The sequence below is a fragment of the Eleutherodactylus coqui genome, chromosome 11 (genome assembly GCF_035609145.1).
Source record: "Eleutherodactylus coqui strain aEleCoq1 chromosome 11, aEleCoq1.hap1, whole genome shotgun sequence".
NCBI lineage: Eukaryota > Metazoa > Chordata > Amphibia > Anura > Eleutherodactylidae > Eleutherodactylus > Eleutherodactylus coqui.
This window is the reverse complement of record NC_089847.1, coordinates 57,956,600-57,975,917: the sequence shown is the minus strand read 5'-3', so window position 1 is coordinate 57,975,917 and position 19,318 is coordinate 57,956,600. Positions and strand designations below refer to the sequence as shown.

Genomic DNA, 19,318 nt, shown 5'->3' with positions numbered 1-19,318 from the left:
AATGACATTAAAGATGCTCGTCCCACATCCCTAGAATACTCCGCCCGAGTGGCAAAGAGTCAGCTCTGGTTTAGTTTTAACAAGTAGATGGTTGCAACGTTTTGCAAAATGTAGGATGGCATAAGGCACGATAAATTAGAGGTGCCGATTCACTATTGCCTGACTGATACGCTACATAATGCCTGTAAATATGTTTAGAGACTTCAATAGCATCCTTCTTGAACGGTGATGGTAAATTTTCTTCCTCGGGGCATTGCTTGCGCTGAGCATAGAGAATTTTCCAAAAAAGAATCATACGACGAGGATGGGATTCGAACCCATGCGTGCAGAGCACAATGGTTTAGCAGTCCATCGCCTTTACCACTCGGCCACCCCATCAACAGAAGTACCTTTAACGAACCCACATTTGGAAAACAGTCGTGATGATTCTTAGGCTTCATTTTCTTTCCACATGCAACAGCGCCGTACATCAAACATTGGCTCAGCAGGTCTTGTTTTACATCCAACGTGATGACCCATGCTAATGGCATAAATACTAAACATTCAGTCCTCTCTGCTACTCATTTATGTTGGCATTTCCCTAGCATTCCCTAAATCTGTCAATTCTGCCTTCTATCTCACTTTTAAAGTAAAACAGGCCACAATTCATGCAAGGCAAATGCATGGATTACATACCTATGGACAAATTATCCATGTCTTTTCCAAAAAGGATCGTCCCAAGCCGATTTCATTTAGAATTGTCACGATGCAAAATGACAGAGAACTGCATGCTGCTGCCAAGTATGTGATGGGACTCGACTTCCTTGCTGTTCTATAGTGGTAGCCACCTGAAACTCCATGCTGCATAGGATCTGTGCACACTTAATTTGCCATCTCTGTGACAAATAGCAAAACTTAGAACCACTCCTCAAAATCATCCTACATTTAAAAATTCTTCTCCTGGATCATCCTTGCCATCTTTCTGGTTTTCCACAGTTTTGCTCATGGGCGCTGGGGCTTAGTTGGTTAAAGCGCCTGTCTAGTATACAGGAGATCCTGAGTTCAACTCTCAGCAGTTCCTTGTTCTCTTATTCTGCTCAATAATCAGCTTTTTTTTTCCAAAAGGGAGATGTTCATTAGCCAATGACATTAAAGATGCTCGTCCCACATCCCTAGAATACTCCACCCGAGTGGCAAAGTGTCAGCTCTGGTTTAGTTTTAACAAGTAGATGGTTGCAACGTTTTGCAAAATGTAGGATGGCATAAGGCACGATAAATTAGAGGTGCCGATTCACTATTGCCTGACTGATACGCTACATAATGCCTGTAAATATGTTTAGAGACTTCAATAGCATCCTTCTTGAACGGTGATGGTAAATTTTCTTCCTCGGGGCATTGCTTGCGCTGAGCATAGAGAATTTTCCAAAAAGGAATCATACGACGAGGATTGGATTCGAACCCATGCGTGCAGAGCACAATGGATTAGTAGTCCATCGCCTTAACCACTCAGCCACCCCGTCAACAAAAGTACCTTTACCGAACCCACATTTGGAAAACAGTCGTGATGATTCTTAGGCTTCATTTTCTTTCCACATGCAACAGCGCCGTACATCAGACATTGGCTCAGCAGGTCTTGTTTTACATCCAACGTGATGAGCCATGCTAATGGCATACATACTAAACATTCAGTCCTCTCTGCTTCTCATTTATGTTGGCATTTCCCTAGAATTCCCTAAATCTGTCAATTCTGCCTTCTATCTAACTTTTAAAGTAAAACAGGCCACAATTTATGCAAGGCAAATGCATGGATTACATACCTATGGACAAATTATCCATGTCTTTTCCAAAAAGGATCGTCCCAAGCCGATTTCATTTAGAATTGTCACGATGCAAAATGACAGAGAACTGCATGCTGCTGCCAAGTATGTGATGGGACTCGACTTCCTTGCTGTTCTATAGTGGTAGCCACCTGAAACTCCATGCTGCATAGGATCTGTGCACACTTAATTTGCCATCTCTGTGACAAATAGCAAAACTTAGAACCACTCCTCAAAATCATCCTACATTTAAAAATTCTTCTCCTGGATCATCCTTGCCATCTTTCTGGTTTTCCACAGTTTTGCTCATGGGCGCTGGGGCTTAGTTGGTTAAAGCGCCTGTCTAGTATACAGGAGATCCTGAGTTCAACTCTCAGCAGTTCCTTGTTCTCTTATTCTGCTCAATAATCAGCTTTTTTTTTCCAAAAGGGAGATGTTCATTAGCCAATGACATTAAAGATGCTCGTCCCACATCCCTAGAATACTCCACCCGAGTGGCAAAGTGTCAGCTCTGGTTTAGTTTTAACAAGTAGATGGTTGCAACGTTTTGCAAAATGTAGGATGGCATAAGGCACGATAAATTAGAGGTGCCGATTCACTATTGCCTGACTGATACGCTTCATAATGCCTGTAAATATGTTTAGAGACTTCAATAGCATCCTTCTTGAACGGTGATGGTAAATTTTCTTCCTCGGGGCATTGCTTGCGCTGAGCATAGAGAATTTTCCAAAAAGGAATCATACGACGAGGATTGGATTCGAACCCATGCGTGCAGAGCACAATGGATTAGTAGTCCATCGCCTTAACCACTCAGCCACCCCGTCAACAAAAGTACCTTTACCGAACCCACATTTGGAAAACAGTCGTGATGATTCTTAGGCTTCATTTTCTTTCCACATGCAACAGCGCCGTACATCAGACATTGGCTCAGCAGGTCTTGTTTTACATCCAACGTGATGAGCCATGCTAATGGCATACATACTAAACATTCAGTCCTCTCTGCTTCTCATTTATGTTGGCATTTCCCTAGAATTCCCTAAATCTGTCAATTCTGCCTTCTATCTAACTTTTAAAGTAAAACAGGCCACAATTTATGCAAGGCAAATGCATGGATTACATACCTATGGAAAAATTATCCATGTCTTTTCCAAAAAGGATCGTCCCAAACCGATTTCATTTAGAATTGTCACGATGCAAAATGACAGAGAACTGCATGCTGCTGCCAAGTATGTGATGGGACTCGACTTCCTTGCTGTTCTATAGTGGTAGCCACCTGAAACTACATGCTGCATAGGATCTGTTCACACTTAATTTGCCATCTCTGTGACAAATAGCAAAACTTAGAACCACTCCTCAAAATCATCCTACATTTAAAAATTCTTCTCCTGGATCATCCTTGCCATCTTTCTGGTTTTCCACAGTTTTGCTCATGGGCGCTGTGGCTTAGTTGGTTAAAGCGCCTGTCTAGTAAACAGGAGATCCTGAGTTCAACTCTCAGCAGTGCCTTCTTCTCTTATTCTGCTCAATAAGCAGTTTTTTTTTCCAAAAGGGAGATGTTCACTAGCCAATGACATTAAAGATGCTCGTCCCACATCCCTAGAATACTCCACCCGAGTGGCAAAGAGTCAGCTCTGGTTTAGTTTTAACAAGTAGATGGTTGCAACGTTTTGCAAAATGTAGGATGGCATAAGGCACGATAAATTAGAGGTGCCGATTCACTATTGCCTGACTGATACGCTACATAATGCCTGTAAATATGTTTAGAGACTTCAATAGCATCCTTCTTGAACGGTGATGGTAAATTTTCTTCCTCGGGGCATTGCTTGCGCTGAGCATAGAGAATTTTCCAAAAAGGAATCATACGACGAGGATGGGATTCGAACCCATGCGTGCAGAGCACAATGGATTAGCAGTCCATCGCCTTAACCACTCGGCCACCCCGTCAACAAAAGTACCTTTACCGAACCCACATTTGGAAAACAGTCGTGATGATTCTTAGGCTTCATTTTCTTTCCACATGCAACAGCGCCATACATCAGACATTGGCTCAGCAGGTCTTGTTTTACATCCAACGTGATGACCCATGCTAATGGCATAAATACTAAACATTCAGTCCTCTCTGCTTCTCATTTATGTTGGCATTTCCCTAGCATTCCCTAAATCTGTCAATTCTGCCTTCTATCTAACTTTTAAAGTAAAACAGGCCACAATTCATGCAAGGCAAATGCATGGATTACATACCTATGGACAAATTATCCATGTCTTTTCCAAAAAGGATCGTCCCAAGCCGATTTCATTTAGAATTGTCACGATGCAAAATGACAGAGAACTGCATGCTGCTGCCAAGTATGTGATGGGACTCGACTTCCTTGCTGTTCTATAGTGGTAGCCACCTGAAACTACATGCTGCATAGGATCTGTTCACACTTAATTTGCCATCTCTGTGACAAATAGCAAAACTTAGAACCACTCCTCAAAATCATCCTACATTTAAAAATTCTCCTGGATCATCCTTGCCATCTTTCTGGTTTTCCTCAGTTTTGCTCATGGGCGCTGTGGCTTAGTTGGTTAAAGCACCTGTCTATTATACAGGAGATCCTGAGTTCAACTCTCAGTAGTGCCTTGTTCTCTTATTCTGCTCAATAATCAGCTTTTTTTTTCCAAAAGGGAGATGTTCACTACCAATGACATTAAAGATGCTCGTCCCACATCCCTAGAATACTCCACCCGAGTGGCAAAGAGTCAGCTCTGGTTTAGTTTTAACAAGTAGATGGTTGCAACGTTTTGCAAAATGTAGGATGGCATAAGCCACGATAAATTAGAGGTGCCGATTCACTATTGCCTGACTGATACGCTACATAATGCCTGTAAATATGTTTAGAGACTTCAATAGCATCCTTCTTGAACGGTGATGGTAAATTTTCTTCCTCGGGGCATTGCTTGCGCTGAGCATAGAGAATTTTCCAAAAAGGAATCATACGCCGAGGATGGGATTCGAACCCATGCATGCAGAGCACAATGGATTAGCAGTCCATCGCCTTAACCACTCGGCCACCCCGTCAACAAAAGTACCTTTACCGAACCCACATTTGGAAAACAGTCGTGATGATTCTTAGGCTTCATTTTCTTTCCACATGCAACAGCGCCATACAGCAGACATTGGCTCAGCAGGTCTTGTTTTACATCCAACGTGATGACCCATGCTAATGGCATACATACTAAACATTCAGTCCTCTCTGCTTCTCATTTATGTTGGCATTTCCCTAGCATTCCCTAAATCTGTCAATTCTGCCTTCTATCTAACTTTTAAAGTAAAACAGGCCACAATTCATGGAAGGCAAATGCATGGATTACATACCTATGGACAAATTATCCATGTCTTTTCCAAAAAGGATCGTCCCAAGCCGATTTCATTTAGAATTGTCACGATGCAAAATGACAGAGAACTGCATGCTGCTGCCAAGTATGTGATGGGACTCGACTTCCTTGCTGTTCTATAGTGGTAGCCACCTGAAACTACATGCTGCATAGGATCTGTTCACACTTAATTTGCCATCTCTGTGACAAATAGCAAAACTTAGAACCACTCCTCAAAATCATCCTACATTTAAAAATTCTCCTGGATCATCCTTGCCATCTTTCTGGTTTTCCTCAGTTTTGCTCATGGGCGCTGTGGCTTAGTTGGTTAAAGCACCTGTCTATTATACAGGAGATCCTGAGTTCAACTCTCAGTAGTGCCTTGTTCTCTTATTCTGCTCAATAATCAGCTTTTTTTTTCCAAAAGGGAGATGTTCACTACCAATGACATTAAAGATGCTCGTCCCACATCCCTAGAATACTCCACCCGAGTGGCAAAGAGTCAGCTCTGGTTTAGTTTTAACAAGTAGATGGTTGCAACGTTTTGTAAAATGTAGGATGGCATAAGGCACGATAAATTAGAGGTGCCGATTCACTATTGCCTGACTGATATGCTACATAATGCCTGTAAATATGTTTAGAGACTTCAATAGCATCCTTCTTGAACGGTGATGGTAAATTTTCTTCCTCGGGCATTGCTTGCGCTGAGCATAGAGAATTTTCCAAAAAGGAATCATACGACGAGGATGGGATTCGAACCCTTGCATGCAGAGCACAATGGATTAGCAGTCCATCGCCTTAACCACTCGGCCACCCCGTCAACAAAAGTGCCTTTACCGAACCCACATTTGGAAAACAGTCGTGATGATTCTTAGGCTTTATTTTCTTTCCACATGCAACAGCGCCGTACATCAGACATTGGCTCAGCAGGTCTTGTTTTACATCCAACGTGATGAGCTATGCTAATGGCATACATACTAAACATTCAGTCCTCTCTGCTTCTCATTTATGTTGGCATTTCCCTAGAATTCCCTAAATCTGTCAATTCTGCCTTCTATCTAACTTTTAAAGTAAAACAGGCCACAATTTATGCAAGGCAAATGCATGGATTACATACCTATGGACAAATTATCCATGTCTTTTCCAAAAAGGATCGTCCCAAACCGATTTCATTTAGAATTGTCACGATGCAAAATGACAGAGAACTGCATGCTGCTGCCAAGTATGTGATGGGACTCGACTTCCTTGCTGTTCTATAGTGGTAGCCACCTGAAACTACATGCTGCATAGGATCTGTTCACACTTAATTTGCCATCTCTGTGACAAATAGCAAAACTTAGAACCACTCCTCAAAATCATCCTACATTTAAAAATTCTCCTGGATCATCCTTGCCATCTTTCTGGTTTTCCTCAGTTTTGCTCATGGGCGCTGTGGCTTAGTTGGTTAAAGCACCTGTCTAGTAAACAGGAGATCCTGAGTTCAACTCTCAGTAGTGCCTTGTTCTCTTATTCTGCTCAATAATCTGCTTTTTTTTTCCAAAAGGGAGATGTTCACTACCAATGACATTAAAGATGCTCGTCCCACATCCCTAGAATACTCCACCCGAGTGGCAAAGAGTCAGCTCTGGTTTAGTTTTAACAAGTAGATGGTTGCAACGTTTTGCAAAATGTAGGATGGCATAAGGCACGATAAATTAGAGGTGCCGATTCACTATTGCCTGACTGATACGCTACATAATGCCTGTAAATATGTTTAGAGACTTCAATAGCATCCTTCTTGAACGGTGATGGTAAATTTTCTTCCTCGGGCATTGCTTGCGCTGAGCATAGAGAATTTTCCAAAAAGGAATCATACGACGAGGATGGGATTCGAACGCTTGCATGCAGAGCACAATGGATTAGCAGTCCATCGCCTTAACCACTCGGCCACCCCTTCAACAAAAGTACCTTTACCGAACCCACATTTGGAAAACAGTCGTGATGATTCTTAGGCTTCATTTTCTTTCCACATGCAACAGCGCCGTACATCAGACATTGGCACAGCAGGTCTTGTTTTACATCCAATGTGATGAGCCATGCTAATGGCATACATACTAAACATTCAGTCCTCTCTGCTTCTCATTTATGTTGGCATTTCCCTAGAATTCCCTAAATCTGTCAATTCTGCCTTCTATCTAACTTTTAAAGTAAAACAGGCCACAATTTATGCAAGGCAAATGCATGGATTACATACCTATGGACAAATTATCCATGTCTTTTCCAAAAAGGATCGTCCCAAACCGATTTCATTTAGAATTGTCACGATGCAAAATGACAGAGAACTGCATGCTGCTGCCAAGTATGTGATGGGACTCGACTTCCTTGCTGTTCTATAGTGGTAGCCACCTGAAACTACATGCTGCATAGGATCTGTTCACACTTAATTTGCCATCTCTGTGACAAATAGCAAAACTTAGAACCACTCCTCAAAATCATCCTACATTTAAAAATTCTTCTCCTGGATCATCCTTGCCATCTTTCTGGTTTTCCACAGTTTTGCTCATGGGCGCTGTGGCTTAGTTGGTTAAAGCGCCTGTCTAGTAAACAGGAGATCCTGAGTTCAACTCTCAGCAGTGCCTTGTTCTCTTATTCTGCTCAATAAGCAGTTTTTTTTTCCAAAAGGGAGATGTTCACTAGCCAATGACATTAAAGATGCTCGTCCCACATCCCTAGAATACTCCACCCGAGTGGCAAAGAGTCAGCTCTGGTTTAGTTTTAACAAGTAGATGGTTGCAACGTTTTGCAAAATGTAGGATGGCATAAGGCACGATAAATTAGAGGTGCCGATTCACTATTGCCTGACTGATACGCTACATAATGCCTGTAAATATGTTTAGAGACTTCAATAGCATCCTTCTTGAACGGTGATGGTAAATTTTCTTCCTCGGGGCATTGCTTGCGCTGAGCATAGAGAATTTTCCAAAAAGGAATCATACGACGAGGATGGGATTCGAACCCTTGCATGCAGAGCACAATGGATTAGCAGTCCATCGCCTTAACCACTCGGCCACCCCATCAACAAAAGTACCTTTACCGAACCCACATTTGGAAAACAGTCGTGATGATTCTTAGGCTTCATTTTCTTTCCACATGCAACAGCGCCGTACATCAGACATTGGCTCAGCAGGTCTTGTTTTACATCCAACGTGATGACCCATGCTAATGGCATACATACTAAACATTCAGTCCTCTCTGCTTCTCATTTATGTTGGCATTTCCCTAGCATTCCCTAAATCTGTCAATTCTGCCTTCTATCTAACTTTTAAAGTAAAATAGGCCACAATTCATGCAAGGCAAATGCATGGATTACATACCTATGGACAAGTTATCCATGTCTTTTCCAAAAAGGATCGTCCCAAGCCGATTTCATTTAGAATTGTCACGATGCAAAATGACAGAGAACTGCATGCTGCTGCCAAGTATGTGATGGGACTCGACTTCCTTGCTGTTCTATAGTGGTAGCCACCTGAAACTACATGCTGCATAGGATCTGTTCACACTTAATTTGCCATCTCTGTGACAAATAGCAAAACTTAGAACCACTCCTCAAAATCATCCTACATTTAAAAATTCTTCTCCTGGACCATCCTTGCCATCTTTCTGGTTTTCCACAGTTTTGCTCATGGGAGCTGTGGCTTAGTTGGTTAAAGCACCTGTCTAGTATACAGGAGATCCTGAGTTCAACTCTCAGCAGTTCCTTGCTCTCTTATTCTGCTCAATAATCAGCTGTTTTTTCCAAAAGGGAGATGTTCATTAGCCAATGACATTAAAGATGCTCGTCCCACATCCCTAGAATACTCCACCCGAGTGGCAAAGAGTCAGCTCTGGTTTAGTTTTAACAAGTAGATGGTTGCAACGTTTTGCAAAATGTAGGATGTCATAAGGCACGATAAATTAGAGGTGCCGATTCACTATTGCCTGACTGATACGCTACATAATGCCTGTAAATATGTTTAGAGACTTCAATAGCATCCTTCTTGAACGGTGATGGTAAATTTTCTTCCTCGGGGCATTGCTTGCGCTGAGCATAGAGAATTTTCCAAAAAGGAATCATACGACGAGGATGGGATTCGAACCCATGCGTGCAGAGCACAATAGATTAGCAGTCCATCGCCTTAACCACTCGGCCACCCCATCAACAAAAGTACCTTTACCGAACCCACATTTGGAAAACAGTCGTGATGATTCTTAGGCTTCATTTTCTTTCCACATGCAACAGCGCCGTACATCAGACATTGGCTCAGCAGGTCTTGTTTTACATCCAACGTGATGACCCATGCTAATGGCATAAATACTAAACATTCAGTCCTCTCTGCTTCTCATTTATGTTGGCATTTCCCTAGCATTCCCTAAATCTGTCAATTCTGCCTTCTATCTAACTTTTAAAGTAAAACAGGCCACAATTCATGCAAGGCAAATGCATGGATTACATACCTATGGACAAGTTATCCATGTCTTTTCCAAAAAGGATCGTCCCAAGCCGATTTCATTTAGAATTGTCACGATGCACAATGACAGAGAACTGCATGCTGCTGCCAAGTATGTGATGGGACTCGACTTCCTTGCTGTTCTATAGTGGTAGCACCTGAAACTACATGCTGCATAGGATCTGTTCACACTTAATTTGCCATCTCTGTGACAAATAGCAAAACTTAGAACCACTCCTCAAAATCATCCTACATTTAAAAATTCTTCTCCTGGATCATCCTTGCCATCTTTCTGGTTTTCCACAGTTTTGCTCATGGGCGCTGTGGCTTAGTTGGTTAAAGTGCCTGTCTAGTAAACAGGAGATCCTGAGTTCAACTCTCAGCAGTGCCTTGTTCTCTTATTCTGCTCAATAATCAGCTTTTTTTTCCAAAAGGGAGATGTTCACTAGCCAATGACATTTAAGATGCTCGTCCCACATCCCTAGAATACTCCACCCGAGTGGCAAAGAGTCAGCTCTGGTTTAGGTTTAACAAGTAGATGGTTGCAACGTTTTGCAAAATGTAGGATGGCATAAGGCACAATAAATTAGAGGTGCCGATTCACTATTGCCTGACTGATACGCTACATAATGCCTGTAAATATGTTTAGAGACTTCAATAGCATCCTTCTTGAACAGTGATGGTAAATTTTCTTCCTCGGGGCATTGCTTGCGCTGAGAAGAGAGAATTTTCCAAAAAGGAATCATACGACGAGGATGGGATTCAAACCCATGCATGCAGAGCTCAATGGATTAGCAGTCCATCGCCTTAACCACTCAGCCACCCCGTCAACAAAAGTGCCTTTACCGAACCCACATTTGGAAAACAGTCGTGATGATTCTTAGGCTTCATTTTCTTTCCACATGCAACAGCGCCGTACATCAGACATTGGCTCAGCAGGTCTTGTTTTACATCCAACGTGATGACCCATGCTAATGGCATACATACTAAACATTCAGTCCTCTCTGCTTCTCATTTATGTTGGCATTTCCCTAGCATTCCCTAAATCTGTCAATTCTGCCTTCTATCTAACTTTTAAAGTAAAACAGGCCACAATTCATGCAAGGCAAATGCATGGATTACATACCTATGGACAAGTTATCCATGTCTTTTCCAAAAAGGATCGTCCCAAGCCGATTTCATTTAGAATTGTCACGATGCAAAATGACAGAGAACTGCATGCTGCTGCCAAGTATGTGATGGGACTCGACTTCCTTGCTGTTCTATAGTGGTAGCCACCTGAAACTACATGCTGCATAGGATCTGTTCACATTTAATTTGCCATCTCTGTGACAAATAGCAAAACTTAGAACCACTCCTCAAAATCATCCTACATTTAAAAATTCTTCTCCTGGATCATCCTTGCCATCTTTCTGGTTTTCCACAGTTTTGCTCATGGGCGCTGTGGCTTAGTTGGTTAAAGCGCCTGTCTAGTAAACAGTAGATCCTGAGTTCAACTCTCAGCAGTGCCTTGTTCTCTTATTCTGCTCAATAATCAGCTTTTTTTTCCAAAAGGGAGATGTTCACTAGCCAATGACATTAAAGATGCTCGTCCCACATCCCTAGAATACTCCACCCGAGTGGCAAAGAGTCAGCTCTGGTTTAGGTTTAACAAGTAGATGGTTGCAACGTTTTGCAAAATGTAGGATGGCATAAGGCACGATAAATTAGAGGTGCCGATTCACTATTGCCTGACTGATACGCTACATAATGCCTGTAAATATGTTTAGAGACTTCAATAGCATCCTTCTTGAACGGCGATGGTAAATTTTCTTCCTCGGGGCATTGCTTGCGCTGAGCATAGAGAATTTTCCAAAAAGGAATCATACGACGAGGATGGGATTCGAACCCATGCGTGCAGAGCACAATGGATTAGCAGTCCATCGCCTTAACCACTCGGCCACCCCGTCAACAAAAGTACCTTTACTGAACCCACATTTGGAAAACAGTCGTGATGATTCTTAGGCTTCATTTTCTTTCCACATGCAACAGCGCCGTACATCAGACATTGGCTCAGCAGGTCTTGTTTTACATCCAACGTGATGACCCATGCTAATGGCATACATACTAAACATTCAGTCCTCTCTGCTTCTCATTTATGTTGGCATTTCCCTAGCATTCCCTAAATCTGTCAATTCTGCCTTCTATCTAACTTTTAAAGTAAAACAGGCCACAATTCATGCAAGGCAAATGCATGGATTACATACCTATGGACAAGTTATCCATGTCTTTTCCAAAAAGGATCGTCCCAAGCCGATTTCATTTAGAATTGTCACGATGCAAAATGACAGAGAACTGCATGCTGCTGCCAAGTATGTGATGGGACTCGACTTCCTTGCTGTTCTATAGTGGTAGCCACCTGAAACTACATGCTGCATAGGATCTGTTCACACTTAATTTGCCATCTCTGTGACAAATAGCAAAACTTAGAACCACTCCTCAAAATCATCCTACATTTAAAAATTCTTCTCCTGGATCATCCTTGCCATCTTTATGGTTTTCCACAGTTTTGCTCATGGGCGCTGTGGCTTAGTTGGTTAAAGCGCCTGTCTAGTAAACAGGAGATCCTGAGTTCAACTCTCAGCAGTGCCTTGTTCTCTTATTCTGCTCAATAATCAGCTTTATTTCCAAAAGGGAGATGTTCACTAGCCAATGACATTAAAGATGCTCGTCCCACATCCCTAGAATACTCCACCCGAGTGGCAAAGAGTCAGCTCTGGTTTAGGTTTAACAAGTAGATGGTTGCAACGTTTTGCAAAATGTAGGATGGCATAAGGCACGATAAATTAGAGGTGCCGATTCACTATTGCCTGACTGATACGCTACATAATGCCTGTAAATATGTTTAGAGACTTCAATAGCATCCTTCTTGAACGGTGATGGTAAATTTTCTTCCTCGGGGCATTGCTTGCGCTGAGCATAGAGAATTTTCCAAAAAGGAATCATACGACGAGGATGGGATTCGAACGCATGCATGCAGAGCACAATGGATTAGCAGTCCATCGCCTTAACCACTCGGCCACCCCGTCAACAAAAGTGCCTTTACCGAACCCACATTTGGAAAACAGTCGTGATGATTCTTAGGCTTCATTTTCTTTCCACATGCAACAGCGCCGTACATCAGACATTGGCTCAGCAGGTCTTGTTTTACATCCAACGTGATGACCCATGCTAATGGCATACATACTAAACATTCAGTCCTCTCTGCTTCTCATTTATGTTGGCATTTCCCTAGCATTCCCTAAATCTGTCAATTCTGCCTTCTATCTAACTTTTAAAGTAAAACAGGCCACAATTCATGCAAGGCAAATGCATGGATTACATACCTATGGACAAGTTATCCATGTCTTTTCCAAAAAGGATCGTCCCAAGCCGATTTCATTTAGAATTGTCACGATGCAAAATGACAGAGAACTGCATGCTGCTGCCAAGTATGTGATGGGACTCGACTTCCTTGCTGTTCTATAGTGGTAGCCACCTGAAACTACATGCTGCATAGGATCTGTTCACACTTAATTTGCCATCTCTGTGACAAATAGCAAAACTTAGAACCACTCCTCAAAATCATCCTACATTTAAAAATTCTTCTCCTGGATCATCCTTGCCATCTTTCTGGTTTTCCACAGTTTTGCTCATGGGTGCTGTGGCTTAGTTGGTTAAAGCGCCTGTCTAGTAAACAGGAGATCCTGAGTTCAACTCTCAGCAGTGCCTTGTTCTCTTATTCTGCTCAATAATCAGCTTTATTTCCAAAAGGGAGATGTTCACTAGCCAATGACATTAAAGATGCTCGTCCCACATCCCTAGAATACTCCACCCGAGTGGCAAAGAGTCAGCTCTGGTTTAGGTTTAACAAGTAGATGGTTGCAACGTTTTGCAAAATGTAGGATGGCATAAGGCACGATAAATTAGAGGTGCCGATTCACTATTGCCTGACTGATATGCTACATAATGCCTGTAAATATGTTTAGAGACTTCAATAGCATCCTTCTTGAACGGTGATGGTAAATTTTCTTCCTCGGGCATTGCTTGCGCTGAGCATAGAGAATTTTCCAAAAAGGAATCATACGACGAGGATGGGATTCGAACCCTTGCATGCAGAGCACAATGGATTAGCAGTCCATCGCCTTAACCACTCGGCCACCCCGTCAACAAAAGTGCCTTTACCGAACCCACATTTGGAAAACAGTCGTGATGATTCTTAGGCTTTATTTTCTTTCCACATGCAACAGCGCCGTACATCAGACATTGGCTCAGCAGGTCTTGTTTTACATCCAACGTGATGAGCTATGCTAATGGCATACATACTAAACATTCAGTCCTCTCTGCTTCTCATTTATGTTGGCATTTCCCTAGAATTCCCTAAATCTGTCAATTCTGCCTTCTATCTAACTTTTAAAGTAAAACAGGCCACAATTTATGCAAGGCAAATGCATGGATTACATACCTATGGACAAATTATCCATGTCTTTTCCAAAAAGGATCGTCCCAAACCGATTTCATTTAGAATTGTCACGATGCAAAATGACAGAGAACTGCATGCTGCTGCCAAGTATGTGATGGGACTCGACTTCCTTGCTGTTCTATAGTGGTAGCCACCTGAAACTACATGCTGCATAGGATCTGTTCACACTTAATTTGCCATCTCTGTGACAAATAGCAAAACTTAGAACCACTCCTCAAAATCATCCTACATTTAAAAATTCTCCTGGATCATCCTTGCCATCTTTCTGGTTTTCCTCAGTTTTGCTCATGGGCGCTGTGGCTTAGTTGGTTAAAGCACCTGTCTATTATACAGGAGATCCTGAGTTCAACTCTCAGTAGTGCCTTGTTCTCTTATTCTGCTCAATAATCTGCTTTTTTTTTCCAAAAGGGAGATGTTCACTACCAATGACATTAAAGATGCTCGTCCCACATCCCTAGAATACTCCACCCGAGTGGCAAAGAGTCAGCTCTGGTTTAGTTTTAACAAGTAGATGGTTGCAACGTTTTGCAAAATGTAGGATGGCATAAGGCACGATAAATTAGAGGTGCCGATTCACTATTGCCTGACTGATACGCTACATAATGCCTGTAAATATGTTTAGAGACTTCAATAGCATCCTTCTTGAACGGTGATGGTAAATTTTCTTCCTCGGGCATTGCTTGCGCTGAGCATAGAGAATTTTCCAAAAAGGAATCATACGACGAGGATGGGATTCGAACGCTTGCATGCAGAGCACAATGGATTAGCAGTCCATCGCCTTAACCACTCGGCCACCCCTTCAACAAAAGTACCTTTACCGAACCCACATTTGGAAAACAGTCGTGATGATTCTTAGGCTTCATTTTCTTTCCACATGCAACAGCGCCGTACATCAGACATTGGCACAGCAGGTCTTGTTTTACATCCAATGTGATGAGCCATGCTAATGGCATACATACTAAACATTCAGTCCTCTCTGCTTCTCATTTATGTTGGCATTTCCCTAGAATTCCCTAAATCTGTCAATTCTGCCTTCTATCTAACTTTTAAAGTAAAACAGGCCACAATTTATGCAAGGCAAATGCATGGATTACATACCTATGGACAAATTATCCATGTCTTTTCCAAAAAGGATCGTCCCAAACCGATTTCATTTAGAATTGTCACGATGCAAAATGACAGAGAACTGCATGCTGCTGCCAAGTATGTGATGGGACTCGACTTCCTTGCTGTTCTATAGTGGTAGCCACCTGAAACTACATGCTGCATAGGATCTGTTCACACTTAATTTGCCATCTCTGTGACAAATAGCAAAACTTAGAACCACTCCTCAAAATCATCCTACATTTAAAAATTCTTCTCCTGGATCATCCTTGCCATCTTTCTGGTTTTCCACAGTTTTGCTCATGGGCGCTGTGGCTTAGTTGGTTAAAGCGCCTGTCTAGTAAACAGGAGATCCTGAGTTCAACTCTCAGCAGTGCCTTGTTCTCTTATTCTGCTCAATAAGCAGTTTTTTTTTCCAAAAGGGAGATGTTCACTAGCCAATGACATTAAAGATGCTCGTCCCACATCCCTAGAATACTCCACCCGAGTGGCAAAGAGTCAGCTCTGGTTTAGTTTTAACAAGTAGATGGTTGCAACGTTTTGCAAAATGTAGGATGGCATAAGGCACGATAAATTAGAGGTGCCGATTCACTATTGCCTGACTGATACGCTACATAATGCCTGTAAATATGTTTAGAGACTTCAATAGCATCCTTCTTGAACGGTGATGGTAAATTTTCTTCCTCGGGGCATTGCTTGCGCTGAGCATAGAGAATTTTCCAAAAAGGAATCATACGACGAGGATGGGATTCGAACCCTTGCATGCAGAGCACAATGGATTAGCAGTCCATCGCCTTAACCACTCGGCCACCCCATCAACAAAAGTACCTTTACCGAACCCACATTTGGAAAACAGTCGTGATGATTCTTAGGCTTCATTTTCTTTCCACATGCAACAGCGCCGTACATCAGACATTGGCTCAGCAGGTCTTGTTTTACATCCAACGTGATGACCCATGCTAATGGCATACATACTAAACATTCAGTCCTCTCTGCTTCTCATTTATGTTGGCATTTCCCTAGCATTCCCTAAATCTGTCAATTCTGCCTTCTATCTAACTTTTAAAGTAAAATAGGCCACAATTCATGCAAGGCAAATGCATGGATTACATACCTATGGACAAGTTATCCATGTCTTTTCCAAAAAGGATCGTCCCAAGCCGATTTCATTTAGAATTGTCACGATGCAAAATGACAGAGAACTGCATGCTGCTGCCAAGTATGTGATGGGACTCGACTTCCTTGCTGTTCTATAGTGGTAGCCACCTGAAACTACATGCTGCATAGGATCTGTTCACACTTAATTTGCCATCTCTGTGACAAATAGCAAAACTTAGAACCACTCCTCAAAATCATCCTACATTTAAAAATTCTTCTCCTGGACCATCCTTGCCATCTTTCTGGTTTTCCACAGTTTTGCTCATGGGAGCTGTGGCTTAGTTGGTTAAAGCACCTGTCTAGTATACAGGAGATCCTGAGTTCAACTCTCAGCAGTTCCTTGCTCTCTTATTCTGCTCAATAATCAGCTGTTTTTTCCAAAAGGGAGATGTTCATTAGCCAATGACATTAAAGATGCTCGTCCCACATCCCTAGAATACTCCACCCGAGTGGCAAAGAGTCAGCTCTGGTTTAGTTTTAACAAGTAGATGGTTGCAACGTTTTGCAAAATGTAGGATGTCATAAGGCACGATAAATTAGAGGTGCCGATTCACTATTGCCTGACTGATACGCTACATAATGCCTGTAAATATGTTTAGAGACTTCAATAGCATCCTTCTTGAACGGTGATGGTAAATTTTCTTCCTCGGGGCATTGCTTGCGCTGAGCATAGAGAATTTTCCAAAAAGGAATCATACGACGAGGATGGGATTCGAACCCATGCGTGCAGAGCACAATAGATTAGCAGTCCATCGCCTTAACCACTCGGCCACCCCATCAACAAAAGTACCTTTACCGAACCCACATTTGGAAAACAGTCGTGATGATTCTTAGGCTTCATTTTCTTTCCACATGCAACAGCGCCGTACATCAGACATTGGCTCAGCAGGTCTTGTTTTACATCCAACGTGATGACCCATGCTAATGGCATAAATACTAAACATTCAGTCCTCTCTGCTTCTCATTTATGTTGGCATTTCCCTAGCATTCCCTAAATCTGTCAATTCTGCCTTCTATCTAACTTTTAAAGTAAAACAGGCCACAATTCATGCAAGGCAAATGCATGGATTACATACCTATGGACAAGTTATCCATGTCTTTTCCAAAAAGGATCGTCCCAAGCCGATTTCATTTAGAATTGTCACGATGCACAATGACAGAGAACTGCATGCTGCTGCCAAGTATGTGATGGGACTCGACTTCCTTGCTGTTCTATAGTGGTAGCACCTGAAACTACATGCTGCATAGGATCTGTTCACACTTAATTTGCCATCTCTGTGACAAATAGCAAAACTTAGAACCACTCCTCAAAATCATCCTACATTTAAAAATTCTTCTCCTGGATCATCCTTGCCATCTTTCTGGTTTTCCACAGTTTTGCTCATGGGCGCTGTGGCTTAGTTGGTTAAAGTGCCTGTCTAGTAAACAGGAGATCCTGAGTTCAACTCTCAGCAGTGCCTTGTTCTCTTATTCTGCTCAATAATCAGCTTTTTTTTCCAAAAGGGAGATGTTCACTAGCCAATGACATTTAAGATGCTCGTCCCACATCCCTAGAATACTCCACCCGAGTGGCAAAGAGTCAGCTCTGGTTTAGGTTTAACAAGTAGATGGTTGCAACGTTTTGCAAAATGTAGGATGGCATAAGGCACAATAAATTAGAGGTGCCGATTCACTATTGCCTGACTGATACGCTACATAATGCCTGTAAATATGTTTAGAGACTTCAATAGCATCCTTCTTGAACAGTGATGGTAAATTTTCTTCCTCGGGGCATTGCTTGCGCTGAGAAGAGAGAATTTTCCAAAAAGGAATCATACGACGAGGATGGGATTCAAACCCATGCATGCAGAGCTCAATGGATTAGCAGTCCATCGCCTTAACCACTCAGCCACCCCGTCAACAAAAGTGCCTTTACCGAACCCACATTTGGAAAACAGTCGTGATGATTCTTAGGCTTCATTTTCTTTCCACATGCAACAGCGCCGTACATCAGACATTGGCTCAGCAGGTCTTGTTTTACATCCAACGTGATGACCCATGCTAATGGCATACATACTAAACATTCAGTCCTCTCTGCTTCTCATTTATGTTGGCATTTCCCTAGCATTCCCTAAATCTGTCAATTCTGCCTTCTATCTAACTTTTAAAGTAAAACAGGCCACAATTCATGCAAGGCAAATGCATGGATTACATACCTATGGACAAGTTATCCATGTCTTTTCCAAAAAGGATCGTCCCAAGCCGATTTCATTTAGAATTGTCACGATGCAAAATGACAGAGAACTGCATGCTGCTGCCAAGTATGTGATGGGACTCGACTTCCTTGCTGTTCTATAGTGGTAGCCACCTGAAACTACATGCTGCATAGGATCTGTTCACATTTAATTTGCCATCTCTGTGACAAATAGCAAAACTTAGAACCACTCCTCAAAATCATCCTACATTTAAAAATTCTTCTCCTGGATCATCCTTGCCATCTTTCTGGTTTTCCACAGTTTTGCTCATGGGCGCTGTGGCTTAGTTGGTTAAAGCGCCTGTCTAGTAAACAGTAGATCCTGAGTTCAACTCTCAGCAGTGCCTTGTTCTCTTATTCTGCTCAATAATCAGCTTTTTTTTCCAAAAGGGAGATGTTCACTAGCCAATGACATTAAAGATGCTCGTCCCACATCCCTAGAATACTCCACCCGAGTGGCAAAGAGTCAGCTCTGGTTTAGGTTTAACAAGTAGATGGTTGCAACGTTTTGCAAAATGTAGGATGGCATAAGGCACGATAAATTAGAGGTGCCGATTCACTATTGCCTGACTGATACGCTACATAATGCCTGTAAATATGTTTAGAGACTTCAATAGCATCCTTCTTGAACGGCGATGGTAAATTTTCTTCCTCGGGGCATTGCTTGCGCTGAGCATAGAGAATTTTCCAAAAAGGAATCATA

At 42.2% G+C, this 19,318-nt stretch overlaps 7 non-coding genes across 7 annotated transcripts; 3 read left to right on the top strand and 4 right to left on the bottom strand.

The window, feature by feature from the left end:
* Positions 1–1,417: 1,417 nt before the first annotated feature.
* On the bottom strand, positions 1,418–1,499 carry TRNAS-ACU (transfer RNA serine (anticodon ACU)). The gene has a single exon. It is a non-coding gene; the product is annotated as a tRNA-Ser (tRNA).
* A 1,039-nt stretch (positions 1,500–2,538) lies between these two features.
* Positions 2,539–2,620, bottom strand: TRNAS-ACU (transfer RNA serine (anticodon ACU)). The gene has a single exon. It is a non-coding gene; the product is annotated as a tRNA-Ser (tRNA).
* A 1,038-nt stretch (positions 2,621–3,658) lies between these two features.
* TRNAS-GCU (transfer RNA serine (anticodon GCU)) lies at positions 3,659–3,740 on the bottom strand. Its single transcript has one exon. It is a non-coding gene; the product is annotated as a tRNA-Ser (tRNA).
* Positions 3,741–4,345: 605 nt separating this feature from the next.
* Positions 4,346–4,419, top strand: TRNAN-AUU (transfer RNA asparagine (anticodon AUU)). The gene has a single exon. It is a non-coding gene; the product is annotated as a tRNA-Asn (tRNA).
* A 1,043-nt stretch (positions 4,420–5,462) lies between these two features.
* Positions 5,463–5,536, top strand: TRNAN-AUU (transfer RNA asparagine (anticodon AUU)). Its single transcript has one exon. It is a non-coding gene; the product is annotated as a tRNA-Asn (tRNA).
* Positions 5,537–11,486: 5,950 nt separating this feature from the next.
* On the bottom strand, positions 11,487–11,568 carry TRNAS-GCU (transfer RNA serine (anticodon GCU)). Its single transcript has one exon. It is a non-coding gene; the product is annotated as a tRNA-Ser (tRNA).
* Positions 11,569–14,410: 2,842 nt separating this feature from the next.
* Positions 14,411–14,484, top strand: TRNAN-AUU (transfer RNA asparagine (anticodon AUU)). Its single transcript has one exon. It is a non-coding gene; the product is annotated as a tRNA-Asn (tRNA).
* The last annotated feature ends 4,834 nt before the right edge of the window (positions 14,485–19,318 follow it).